Source organism: Aegilops tauschii, chromosome 1 (genome assembly GCF_002575655.3).
Source record: "Aegilops tauschii subsp. strangulata cultivar AL8/78 chromosome 1, Aet v6.0, whole genome shotgun sequence".
Taxonomy (NCBI): Eukaryota; Viridiplantae; Streptophyta; class Magnoliopsida; order Poales; family Poaceae; genus Aegilops; species Aegilops tauschii.
In genome coordinates this window covers 90,916,016-90,930,878 of record NC_053035.3, presented here as the reverse complement: position 1 = coordinate 90,930,878, position 14,863 = coordinate 90,916,016, and positions in this window count along the sequence as shown.

Below are 14,863 nucleotides of genomic sequence, written 5' to 3'. Positions count from 1 at the left end.
CCCACGGTGGGCGCCAACTGTCGTGGAATTGTCACGGCAGATGTCCTCAAGCTAGGACTTAGTCGTGGAGCCATCGCCGCTAGGAAGCTTGAAGGGGTTAACGGGACAAGGAACACGAGGGTTTATACTGGTTCGGCCCCTTACGGTGAAGGTAAAAGCCTACGTCCAGTTGAGGTGGTATTGATTAGGGTTTCGATGACCAGGGAGCTTAACTGCTATGCCCGGCTCTCGATGAGATCTTTCTTGTCCCTAAACCGCTGCCGGGTCGTCCCTTTATATAGAGAGGTTGATGCCCAGCAGCTCTCAGAGTCCCGGCCGGCTCATAAAAGTGTCCGGCTCGGACTCCCAACTATTCTTGCCTTATACTACAAGTCTCGCCATATGGCGGTTTATCACTACGAGCCTTAAGCTATCTCCGGGTCTTAAGCCCATCTTTGGCCCACCATCTTCAAGTTTGGTGCCAGGCTTCAAGTGATGACCCTTATGAGTAACCTGGCCCCTTTTGGCGGGTGACTCTAAGGTTTATATCCTCAACTGGAACTATGTGCCCGTAGATTTTATTGTTCTTGATATAGATTGCAATCCTTCATGTCCTATTATTCTTGGTAGACCTTTCCTTAGAACGATTGGTGCAATTATTGATATGAAGGAAGGGAATATTAGGTTCCAATTTCCATTAAAGAAAGGCATGGAACACTTCCCTAGAAATAAAATAAAATTACCATATGAATCTATCATGAGAGCCACTTATGGATTGCCTACCAAAGATGACAATACCTAGATCTATCCTTGCTTTTATGCCTAGCTAGGGGCGTTAAACGATAGCGCTTGTTGGGAGGCAACCCAATTTTAATTTTAGTTTTTGCTTTTTGCTCTGTTTAGGAATAAATTTTTGATCTAGCCTCTGTTTAGATGTGTTTTATGTTTTAATTAGTGTTTGTGCCAAGTTAAACCTATAGGATCTTCTTGGATGATAGTTATTTGTTCTTGCTGAAAATTCCAGAAACTTTCTGTTCACGAAAATAATTGTTAAAAATCACCAGAACGTGATATAATATTGATTCCAATTTCTGCTGATCAATAAACAAATTTTCTAGGTCGTCCTATTTTGGCTGAATTTTTGCAGTTCCAGAAGTTTGCGTTAGTAACAGATTACTACAGACTGTTCTGTTTTTGACAGATTCTGTTTTTCGTGTGTTGTTTGCTTATTTTGATGAATCTATGGCTAGTAAAATAGTTTATAAACCATAGATAAGTTGGAATACAGTAGGTTTAACACCAATTTAAATAAAGAATGAGTTCATTACAGTACCTTGAAGTGGTCTTTTGTTTTCTTTCGCTAACGGAGCTCACGAGATTTTCTGCTGAGTTTTGTGTTGTGAAGTTTTCAAGTTTTGGGTAAAAGATTTGATGGATTATGGAACAAGGAGTGGCAAGAGCCTAAGCTTGGGGATGCCCATGTAACCCCCAAGATAATCTAAGGACACCTAAAAGCCAAAGCTTGGGGATGCCCCGGAAGGCATCCCCTCTTTTGTCTACTTCCATCGGTAACTTTACTTGGAGCTATATTTTTATTCACCACATGATATGTGTTTTGCTTGGAGCGTCTTGTATGATTTGAGTCTTTGCTTTTTAGTTTACCACAATCATATTTGCTGTACACACCTTTTGAGAGAGACACACATGATTCGGAAACTATTAGAATACTCTATGTGCTTCACTTATATCTTTTGAGTTATATAGTTTTGCTCTAGTACTTCACTTATATCTTTTAGAGCACGGTGGTGGATTTGTTTTATAGAAACTATTGATCTCTCATGCTTCACTTAGATTATTTTGAGAGTCTTAAATAGCATGATAATTTTCTTAAATAATCCTAATATGCTAGGTATTCAAATTAGTAAAAACTTTCTTATGAGTGTGTTGAATACTAAGAGAAGTTTGATGCTTGATGATTGTTTTGAGACATGGAGGTAGTGATATTAAAGTTGTGCTAGTTGAGTAATTGTGAATTTGAGAAATACTCGTGTTGAAGTTTGCAAGTCCCGTAGCATGCACGTATGGTAAACGTTATGTAACAAATTTGAAACATGAGGTGTTCTTTGATTGTCCTCCTTATGAGTGGCGGTCGGGGACGAGCGATGGTCTTTTCCTACCAATCTATCCCCCTAGGAGCATGCGCGTAGTGCTTGGTTTTTGATGACTTGTAGATTTTTGTAATAAGTATGTGAGTTTTTATGACTAATGTTCAGTCCATGGATTATACGCACCCTCACCTTTCCATGGCTAGCCTCTTCGGTACCGTGCATTACCCTTTCTCACATTGAGAGTTGGTGCAAACTTCGCCGGTGCATCCAAACCCTATGATATGATACGCTCTTTCACACATAAACCTCCTTATATCTTCCTCAAAACAGCCACCATACCTACCTATTATGGCATTTCCATAGCCTTTCCGAGATATATTGCCATGCAACTTTCCACCGTTCCATTTATCATGACACGTTCATCATTGTCATATTGCTTTGCATGATCATGTAGTTGACATAGTATTTGTGGCAAAGCCACCGTTCATAATTCTTTCATACATGTCACTCTTGGTTCATTGCATATTCCGGTACACCGCCGGAGGCATTCATATAGAGTCATAGTTTGTTATAGTATCAAGTTGTAATCATTGAGTTGTAAATAAATAAAAGTGTGATGATCATCATTTTCTAGAGCATTGTCCCAAGTGAGGAATAAAAAAATAGAGAAAGGCCATAAAAAAGAGAAGGCCCAAAAAAATGAGAGAAAAAGAGAGAAGGGACAATGTTACTATCCTTTTTCCACACTTGTGCTTCAAAGTAGCACCATAATCTTCATGATAGAGAGTCTCTTATTTTGTCACTTTCATATACTAGTGGGGACTTTTCATTATAGAAGTTGGCTTCTATATTCCAACAATGGGCCTCCTCAAGTGCCCTAGGTCTTCGTGAGCAAGCAAGTTGGATGCACACCCACTTAGTTTCTTTTGTTGAGCTTTCATATATTTATAGCTCTAGTTCATCCGTTACATGGCAATCCCTACTCCTTGCATTAACATCAATCGATGAGCATCTCCATAGCTCATTGATTAGCCTCGTTGATGTGAGACTTTCTCCTTTTTTTTGTCTTCTCCACATAACCCCCATCATTATACTCTATTCCACCCATACTGCTATATCCATGGCTCACGCTCATGTATTACGTGAAGGTTGAAAAAGTTTGAGATTACTAAAGTATGAAACAATTGCTTGGCTTGTCATCGGGGTTGTGCATGATGAGAGCATTCTTGTGTGACGAAAATGGAGCATGACTAAACTATATGATTTTGTAGGGATGAACTTTCTTTGGTCATGTTATTTTGAGAGGACATAATTGCTTAGTTCGTATGCTTGAAGTATTATTATTTTTATGTCAATATTGAACTTTTATCTTGAATCTTTCGGATCTGAATATTCATACCACAATTAAGAAGAATTACATTGAAATTATGCCAAGTAGCATTCCACATCAAAAATTCTGTTTTTATCATTTACCTACTCGAGGACGAGCAGGAATTAAGCTTGGGGATGCTTGATACGTCTCCAACGTATCTATAATTTTTTATTGTTCCATGCTATATTATCTTCTGTTTTGGACATTATTGGGCTTTATTATACACTTTTATATTATTTTTGGGACTAACCTATTAACCGGAGGCCCAGCCCAGAATTGATGTCTTTTTGCCTATTTCAGAGTTTCACAGAAAAAGACAATCAAACGGAGTCCAAACGGAATGAAACCTTCGGGAACGTGATTTTCGGAACGAACGTGATCCAGAGGACTTGGACCCTACGTCAAGACATCAACCAGGTGGGCACGAGGTAGGGGGCGCGCCTACCCTCCCAGGCGCGCCCTCCACCCTCGTGGGCCCCACGTTGCTCCACCGACGTACTTCTTCCTCCTATATATACCTACGTACCCCCAAACTACCAGATACGGAGCCAAAAACCTAATTCCACCGCCGCAACCTTCTGTACCCGTGAGATCCCATCTTGGGGCCTGTTCCGGAGCTCTGCCGGAGGGGGCATCGATCATGGAGGGCTTCTACATCAACACCATAGCCTCTCTGATGATGTGTGAGTAGCTTACTTCAGACCTTCGGGTCCATAGTTATTAGCTAGATGGCTTCTTCTCTCTTTTTGGATCTCAATACAATGTTCTCCCCCTCTCTTGTGGAGATCTATTCGATGTAATCTTCTTTTGCGGTGTGTTTGTGTTGGGGATCGTTGCAGAATTTTAAAATTTTCTATGCATCACCAAGATCCATCTATGGAGTATACTAGCAACGAGGGGAAAGGAGTGCATCTACATACCCTTGTAGATCGCGAGCGGAAGCGTTCAAGTGAACGGGGTTGATGGAGTCGTACTCGCCGTGATCCAAATCACCGATGACCGAGTGCCGAACGGACGGCACCTCCGCGTTCAATACACGTACGGAGCAGCGATGTCTCCTCCTTCTTGATCCAGCAAGGGGAAAGGAGAGGTTGATGGAGATCCAGCAGCACGACGGCGTGGTGGTGGAAGTAGCGGGGATCCCGGCAGGGCTTCGCCAAGCGCAAGCGGGAGGGAGAGGTGTTGCAGGGGGAGAGGGAGGCGCCAGGGGCTGTAGTACTACTGCCCTCCCTCCCCCCACTATTTATAGGGGCCCTGGGGGGGCGCCGCCCCCCTGGAGATCCCATCTGAGGGGGGGCGGCGGCCAAGGGGGGTGGCTTGCCCCCCAAGCCAAGTGGGGCGCCCCCACCCCTAGGGTTTCCAACCCTAGGCGCAGGGGGAGGCCCAAGGGGGGCGCGCCAGCCCACTAGGGGCTGGTTCCCCTCCCACTTCAGTCCATGGGGCCCTCCGGGATAGGTGGCCCCACCCGGTGGACCCCCGAGACCCTTCCGGTGGTCCCAGTACAATACCGATAACCCCCGAAACTTTCCCGGTGGCCGAAACTGGACTTCCTATATACAATTCTTCACCTCCGGACCATTCCCGAACTCCTCATGACGTCCGGGATCTCATCCGGGACTCCGAACAACTTTCAGGTTTCCGCATACTAATATCTCTACAACCCTAGCGTCACCGAACCTTAAGTGTGTAGACCCTACGGGTTTGGGAGACATGCAGACATGACCGAGACGCCTCTCCGGTCAATAACCAACAGCAGGATCTGGATACCCATGTTGGCTCCCACATGTTCCACGATGATCTCATCGGATGAACCACGATGTCGAGGATTCAATCAATCCCGTATACAGTTCCCTTTGTCAATCGGTATGTTACTTGCCCGAGATTCGATCGTCGGTATCCCAATACCTTGTTCAATCTCGTTACCGGCAAGTCTCTTTACTCATACCGTAATGCATGATCCCGTGGCTAACTCCTTAGTCACATTGAGCTCATTATGATGATGCATTACCGAGTGGGCCCAGAGATACCTCTCCGTCATACGGAGTGACAAATCCCAGTCTCGATCCGTGTCAACCCAACAGACACTTTTAGAGATACCCGTAGTGTACCTTTATAGTCACCCAGTTACGTTGTGACGTTTGGCACACCCAAAGCACTCCTACGGTATCTGGGAGTTACACGATCTCATGGTCTAAGGAAAAGATACTTGACATTGGAAAAGCTCTAGCAAACGAACTACACGATCTTTGCGCTATGCTTAGGATTGGGTCTTGTCCATCACATCATTCTCCTAATGATGTGATCCCGTTATCAATGACATCCAATGTCCATAGTCAGGAAACCATGACTATTTGTTGATCCACGAGCTAGTCAACTAGAGGCTTACTAGGGACACGTTGTGGTCTATGTATTCACACATGTATTACGATTTCCGGATAACACAATTATAGCATGAACAATAGACAATTATCATGAACAAAGAAATATAATAATAACCATTTATTATTGCCTCTAGGGCATATGTCCAACAGTCTCCCACTTGCACTAGAGTCAATAATCTAATTACATTGTTATGAATCGAACACCCATAGATTTCTGGTGTTGATCATGTTTTGCTCTAGGGAGAGGTTTAGTCAACGGATCTGCTACATTCAGGTCCGTATGTACTTTACAAATATCTATGTCTCCATTTTGAACACTTTCACGAATGGAGTTGAAGCGACGCTTGATATGCCTGGTCTTCCTGTGAAACCTGGGCTCCTTGGCAAGGGCAATAGCTCCCGTGTTATCACAGAAGAGAGTCATCGGGCCCGACGCATTGGGAATCACCCCTAGGTCGGTAATGAACTCCTTCATCCAGATTGCTTCTTGCGCTGCCTCTGAGGCTGCCATGTACTCCGCTTCACATGTAGATCCCGCCACGACGCTTTGCTTGCAACTGCACCAGCTTACTGCCCCTCCATTCAAAATATACACGTATCCGGTTTGTGACTTCGAGTCATCCAGATCTGTGTCGAAGCTAGCGTCGACGTAACCCTTTACGACGAGCTCTTCGTCACCTCCATAAACGAGAAACATATCCTTAGTCCTCTTCAGGTACTTCAGGATATTCTTGACCGCTGTCCGGTGTTCCATGCCGGGATTACTTTGGTACCTTCCTACCAAACTTACGGCAAGGTTTACATCAGGTCTGGTACACAGCATGGCATACATAATAGACCCTATGGCCGAGGCATAGGGGATGACACTCATCTTTTCTCTATCTTCTGCCGTGGTCGGGCATTGAGCCGTGCTCAATTGCACACCTTGCAATACAGGCAAGAACCCCTTCTTGGACTGATCCATATTGAACTTCTTCAATATCTTGTCAAGGTACGTACTCTGTGAAAGACCAATGAGGCGTCTTGATCTATCTCTATAGATCTTGATGCCTAATATATAAGCAGCTTCTCCAAGGTCCTTCATTGAAAAACACTTATTCAAATAGGCCTTTATACTTTCCAAGAATTCTATATCATTTCCCATCAATAGTATGTCATCCACATATAATAAGAGAAATGCTACAGAGCTCCCACTCACTTTCTTGTAAACACAGGCTTCTCCATAAGTCTGTGTAAACCCAAACGCTTTGATCATCTCATCTAATCGAATGGTCCAACTCCGAGATGCTTGCACCAGCCCATAGATGGAGCGCTGGAGCTTGCATACCTTGTTAGCATTCTTAGGATCGACAAAACCTTCCGGCTGCATCATATACAATTCTTCCTTAAGAAAGCCGTTAAGGAATGCCATTTTGACGTCCATTTGCCATATCTCATAAACATAGAATGCGGCAATTGCTAACATGATTCGGACGGACTTCAGCTTCGCTACGGGTGAGAAAGTCTCATCGTAGTCAACCCCTTGAACTTGTCGATAACCCTTAGCGACAAGTCGAGCCTTATAGATGGTCACGTTACCATCCGCGTCAGTCTTCTTCTTAAAGATCCATTTATTTTCTATGGCTCGCCGATCATCGGGCAAGTCAGTCAAAGTCCATACTTCGTTTTCATACATGGATCCTATCTCGGATTTCATGGCTTCTAGCCATTTGTCGAAATCCAGGCCCGCCATCGCTTCTTCACAGTTCGAAGGTTCACCATTGTCTAACAACATGATTTCCAGGACAGGGTTGCCGTACCACACTGGTGCGGAACGTGTCCTTGTGGAGCTACGAAGTTCAGCAGTAACTTCATCCGAAGCTTCATGATCATCATCATTAACTTCCTCCCCAGTCGGTGTAGGCACCACAGGAACATCTTCCCACGCTGCGCTACTCTCCTGTTCGGAAGGGGTGACTATCACCTCATCAAGTTCCACTTTCCTCCCACTCACTTCTTTCAAGAGAAACTCTTTCTCCAGAAAGGACCCATTCTTGGCAACAAAGATCTTGCCTTCGAATCTGAGGTTGAAGGTATACCCAATGGTTTCCTTAGGGTATCCTATGAAGACGCATTTTTTCGACTTGGGTTCGAGCTTTTCAGGTTGAAGTTTCTTGACATAAGCATCGCATCCCCAAACTTTTAGAAACGACAGCTTAGGTTTCTTCCCAAACCATAATTCATATGGTGTCGTCTCAACGGATTTCGACGGAGCCCTATTTAAAGTGAATGCGGCAGTCTCTAAAGCATAGCCCCAAAATGAGAGCGGTAGATCGGTAAGAGACATCATAGATCGCACCATATCCAATAGAGTGCGATTACAACGTTCAGACACACCGTTTCGCTGAGGTGTTCCAGGCGGCGTGAGTTGTGAAATGATTCCACATTTCCTTAAGTGTGTACCAAATTCGTGACTTAAATATTCTCCACCACGATCTGATCGTAAGAACTTTATTTTTCTGTCACGTTGATTCTCAACCTCACTCTGAAATTCCTTGAACTTTTCAAAGGTTTCAGACTTGTGTTTCATTAGGTAGACATACCCATATCTACTTAAGTCATCAGTGAGAGTGAGAACATAATGATATCCTCCGCGAGCCTCAACACTCATTGGACCGCACACATCGGTATGTATGATTTCCAATAAGTTGGTTGCTCGCTCCATTGTTGCGGAGAACGGAGTCTTGGTCATCTTACCCATGAGGCATGGTTCGCACGTGTCAAATGATTCGTAATCAAGAGACTCCAAAAGTCCATCTGCATGGAGCTTCTTCATGCGTTTGACACCAATGTGACCAAGGCGGCAGTGCCACAAGTATGTGGGACCATCGTTATCAACTTTACATCTTTTGGTATTCACACTATGAATATGTGTAACATCACGTTCGAGATTCATCAAGAATAAACCATTGACCAGCGGGGCATGACCATAAAACATATCTCTCATATAAATAGAACAACCATTATTCTCGGATTTAAATGAGTAGCCATCTCGAATTAAACGAGATCCAGATACAATGTTCATGCTCAAAGCTGGCACTAAATAACAATTATTGAGGTTTAAAACTAATCCCGTAGGTAAATGCAGAGGTAGCGTGCCGACGGCGATCACATCGACCTTGGAACTATTCCCGACGCGCATCGTCACCTCGTCCTTCGCCAGTCTCCTCTTATTCCGCAGCTCCTGTTTTGAGTTACAAATATGAGCAACCGCACCGGTATCAAATACCCAGGAGCTACTACGAGTACTGGTAAGGTACACATCAATTACATGTATATCACATATACCTTTGGTGTTGCCGGCCTTCTTGTCCGCTAAGTATTTGGGGCAGTTCCGCTTCCAGTGACCACTTCCCTTGCAATAAAAGCACTCAGTCTCAGGCTTGGGTCCATTCTTTGACTTCTTCCCGGCAACTGGCTTACCGGGCGCGGCAACTCCCTTGCCGTCCTTCTTGAAGTTCTTCTTACCCTTGCCTTTCTTGAACTTAGTGGTTTTATTCACCATCAACACTTGATGTTCCTTTTTGATCTCCACCTCCGCTGATTTCAGCATTGAATATACCTCAGGAATGGTCTTTTCCATCCCCTGCATATTGAAGTTCATCACAAAGCTCTTGTAGCTTGGTGGAAGCGACTGAAGGATTCTGTCAATGACCGCGTCATCCGGGAGATTAACTCCCAGCTGAGACAAGCGGTTGTGTAACCCAGACATTCTGAGTATGTGCTCACTAACAGAACTATTTTCCTCCATTTTTACAGCTGAAGAACTTGTCAGAGACTTCATATCTCTCGACCCGGGCATGAGCTTGGAAAACCATTTTCAGCTCTTCGAACATCTCATATGCTCCATGTTTCTCAAAACGCTTTTGGAGCCCCGGTTCTAAGCTGTAAAGCATGCCGCACTGAACGAGGGAGTAATCATCAGCACGTGATTGCCAAGCGTTCATAACGTCTTGGTTCTCAGGGATGGGTGCTTCACCTAGTAGTGCTTCTAAGACATAATCTTTCTTGGCAGCTATGAGGATGATCCTCAGGTTCCGGACCCAGTCCGTATAGTTGCTGCCATCATCTTTCAGCTTGGTTTTCTCTAGGAACGCGTTGAAGTTGAGGACAACGTGGGCCATTTGATCTACAAGACATATTGTAAAGATTTTAGACTAAGTTCATGATAATTAAGTTCATCTACTCAAATTATTCAATGAACTCCCACTCAGATAGACATCCCTCTAGTCATCTAAGTGAAACATGATCCGAGTTAACTAGGCCGTGTCCGATCATCACGTGAGACGGACTAGTCAAGATTGGTGAACATCTCCATGTTGATCGTATCTACTATACGACTCATGCTCGACCTTTCGGTCTTCCGTGTTCCGAGGCCATGTCTGTACATGCTAGGCTCATCAAGTCAACCTAAGTGTATTGCGTGTGTTCCGAGGCCATGTCTGTACATGCTAGGCTCGTCAACACCCGTTGTATGCGAACGTTAGAATCTATCACACCCGATCATCACGTGGTGCTTCGAAACAACGAACCTTCGCAACGGTGCACAGTTAGGGGGAACACTTTCTTGAAATTATTATAAGGGATCATCTTACTTACTACCGTCGTTCTAAGCAAATAAGATGCAAAACATGATAAACATCACATGCAATCAAATAGTGACATGATATGGCCAATATCATTTTGCTCCTTTGATCTCCATCTTCGGGGCGCCATGATCATCTTCGTCACCGGCATGACACCATGATCTCCATCATCATGATCTCCATCATTGTGTCTTCATGAAGTTGTCACGCCAACGATTACTTCTACTTCTATGGCTAACGCGTTTAGCAATAAAGTAAAGTAATTTACATGGCGTTATTCAATGACACACAGGTCATACAAAAATAAAGACAACTCCTATGGCTCCTGCCGGTTGTCATACTCATCGACATGCAAGTCGTGATTCCTATTACAAGAATATGATCAATCTCATACATCACATATATCATTCATCACATCTTCTGGCCATATCACATCACAAGGCACATGCTGCAAAAACAAGTTAGACGTCCTCTAATTGTTGTTGCAAGTTTTTACGTGGCTTCTATAGGTTTCTAGCAAGAACGTTTCTTACCTACGTAAAACCACAACGTGATATGCCAATTTCTATTTACCCTTCATAAGGACCCTTTTCATCGAATCCGTTCCGACTAAAGTGGGAGAGACAGACACCCGCTAGCCACCTTATGCAACTAGTGCATGTCAGTCGGTGGAACCTGTCTCACGTAAGCGTACGTGTAAGGTCGGCCCGGGCCGCTTCATCCCACAATACCGCCGAAACAAGATAAGACTAGTAGTGGCAAGAAAAATTGACAACATCTACGCCCACAACTGCTTTGTGTTCTACTCGTGCATAGTAACTACGCATAGGCCTGGCTCATGATGCCACTGTTGGGGATCGTTGCAGAATTTTAAAATTTTCTACGCATCACCAAGATCCATCTATGGAGTATACTAGCAACGAGGGGAAAGGAGTGCATCTACATACCCTTGTAGATTGCGAGCGGAAGCGTTCAAGTGAACGGGGTTGATGGAGTCGTACTCGCCGTGATCCAAATCACCGATGACCGAGTGCCGAACGGACGGCACCTCCGCGTTCAACACACGTACGGAGCAGCAACGTCTCCTCCTTCTTGATCCAGCAAGGGGAAAGGAGAGGTTGATGGAGATCCAGCAGCACGACGGCGTGGTGGTGGAAGTAGCGGGGATCCCGGCAGGGCTTCGCCAAGCGCAAGCGGGAGGGAGAGGTGTTGCAGGGGGAGAGGGAGGCGCCAGGGGCTGTAGTACTGCTGCCCTCCCTCCCCCCACTATTTATAGGGGCCCTGGGGGGCGCCCCCCTGGAGATCCCATCTGGGGGGGGCGGCCAAGGGGGGTGGCTTGCCCCCCAAGCCAAGTGGGGCGCCCCCCACCCCTAGGGTTTCCAACCCTAGGCGCAGGGGGAGGCCCAAGGGGCGCGCCCCAGCCCACTAGGGGCTGGTTCCCCTCCCACTTCAGCCCATGGGGCCCTCTGGGACAGGTGGCCCCACCCGGTGGACCCCCGGGACCCTTCCGGTGGTCCCGGTACAATACCGATAACCCCCGAAACTTTCCCGGTGGCCGAAACTGGACTTCCTATATATAATTCTTCACCTCCGGACCATTTCGGAACTCCTCGTGACGTCCGGGATCTCATCCGGGACTCCAAACAACTTTCGGGTTTCCGCATACTAATATCTCTACAACCCTAGCGTCACCGAACCTTAAGTGTGTAGACCCTACGGGTTCAGGAGACATGCAGACATGACCGAGACGCCTCTCCGGTCAATAACCAACAGCGGGATCTGGATACCCATGTTGGCTCCCACATGTTCCACGATGATCTCATCGGATGAACCACGATGTCGAGGATTCAATCAATCCCGTATACAATTCCCTTTGTCAATCGGTATGTTACTTGCCCGAGATTCGATCGTCGGTATCCCAATACCTTGTTCAATCTCGTTACCGGCAAGTCTCTTTACTCGTACCGTAATGCATGATCCCGTGGCTAACTCCTTAGTCACATTGAGCTCATTATGATGATGCATTACCGAGTGGGCCCAGAGATACCTCTCCGTCATACGGAGTGACAAATCCCAGTCTCGATCCGTGTCAACCCAACAGACACTTTCAGAGATACCCGTAGTGTACCTTTATAGTCACCCAGTTACGTTGTGACGTTTGGCACACCCAAAGCACTCCTACGGTATCCGGGAGTTACACGATCTCATGGTCTAAGGAAAAAGATACTTGACATTGGAAAAGCTCTAGCAAACGAACTACACGATCTTTGCGCTATGCTTAGGATTGCGTCTTGTCCATCACATCATTCTCCTAATGATGTGATCCCGTTATCAATGACATCCAATGTCCATAGTCAGGAAACCATGACTATCTGTTGATCAACGAGCTAGTCAACTAGAGGCTTACTAGGGACACGTTGTGGTCTATGTATTCACACATGTATTACGATTTCCGGATAACACAATTATAGCATGAACAATAGACAATTATCATGAACAAAGAAATATAATAATAACCATTTATTATTGCCTCTAGGGCATATTTCCAACAGTTTGTTGAGACCGATGAATTGTGGGTTTATGATCAAGTTTATCTATGAACAATATTTGAATCTTCACTGAATTCTTTTATGTATGATTGGTTATCTTTGCAAGTCTCTTCGAATTATCAGTTTGGTTTGGCCTACTAGATTGATCTTTCTTGCAATGGGAGAAGTGCTTAGCTTTGGGTTCAAACTTGCGGCGTCCTTTCCCAGTGACAATAGGGGCAGCAAGGCACGTATTGTATTGTTGCCATCGAGGATAACAAGATGGGGTTTTTTATCATATTGCATGAATTTATCCCTCTACATCATGTCATCTTGCTAAGTGTTACTATGTTCTTATGAACTTAATACTCTAGATGCATGCTGGATAGCGGTCGATGTGTGGAGTAATAGTAGTAGATGCAGGCAGGAGTCGGTCTACTTGTCTCGGACGTGATGCCTATATACATGATCATACCTAGATATTCTCATAACTATGCTCAATCCTGTCAATTGCTCAACAGTAATTTGTTCACCCACCGTAAATACTTATGCTCTTGAGAGAAGCCACTAGTGAGACCTATGGCCCGGGGGTCTGTTTTCCATCATATTAATCTTCCAACACTTAGCTATTTCTTGCGCCGTTTTTATTTTGTTTACTTTACTTTGCATCTTTATCATAAAAATACCAAAAATATTATCTTATCATATCTATCAGATCTCACTCTCGTAAGTGACCGTGAAGGGATTGACAACCCCTTATCGCGTTGGTTGCGAGGATTTATTTGTTTGTGTAGGTGCGAGGGACTCGTGCGTGGCCTCCTACCGGATTGATACCTTGGTTCTCAAAAACTGAGGGAAATACTTATGCTACTTTGCTGCATCACCCTTTCCTCTTCAAGGGAAAACCAACGCAGTGCTCAAGAGGTAGCTAGTATCTCCTACGCTCGATGTGCGACTATCCATCATCACCACCATCTTCTTCATCCGCAAAGGAGAACTAAGTATCTAGTATGGGCACTCCCCTTGGCAACTGCCAAGCATGGGGGAGGTGCCCCGGTATCGTATCACCATCACACTCCTATCTTTACCGTTTTTCTTAGTTCGATCCTTTTGGTAGTATCTTGATCTAGTAGAATAAAGTTTTAGTATGATTTAGTTTTGAGTTTTGTTTTATGATCCTTCTATGTAATCGAGTTCGTGAGCTATATATAATAAAGATTAGTGTTGAGTCAAGGGCTTGATTATCTTGCTATGATCATGAGGGAATAAAAATAAAAGAATAGAGAAAGAATAAAAAGAAACAAAGAGATCATATTGATCTTATGGAGAGTAATGAATTCACATATAAAGAATATGACGAATAAAAGTTGTTGAGAGTTGACAAACACAGTTTTGTTCATCGTTGCAATTAATACGAAGTAATAAAGAAAGATAGGTTTTCACATATAAATATACTATCTTGGACATCTTTTATGATTGTGAGCACTCATTAAAATATGACATGCTAAAGAGTTGATGTTGGACAAGGAAGACAACGTAATGGGTTATGTTTTCTTATATCCGAAATAAAGTATATTGTCATGAATCATCCAACATGTTGAGCTTGCCTTTCCCCCTCATGCTAGCCAAATTCTTTGCACCAAGTAGAGATACTACTTGTGCTTCCAAATATCCATAAACCCGGTTTTGCCATGAGAGTCCACCATACCTACCTATGGATTGAGTGAGATCCTTCAAGTAAGTTGTCATTGTTGTATGCAATAAAAATTGCTCTCTAAATATGTATGATTTATTAGTGTGGAGAAAATAAGCTTTATACGATCTTGTGATATGGAAGCAATAAAAGCGACGGACTGCATAATAAAGGTCC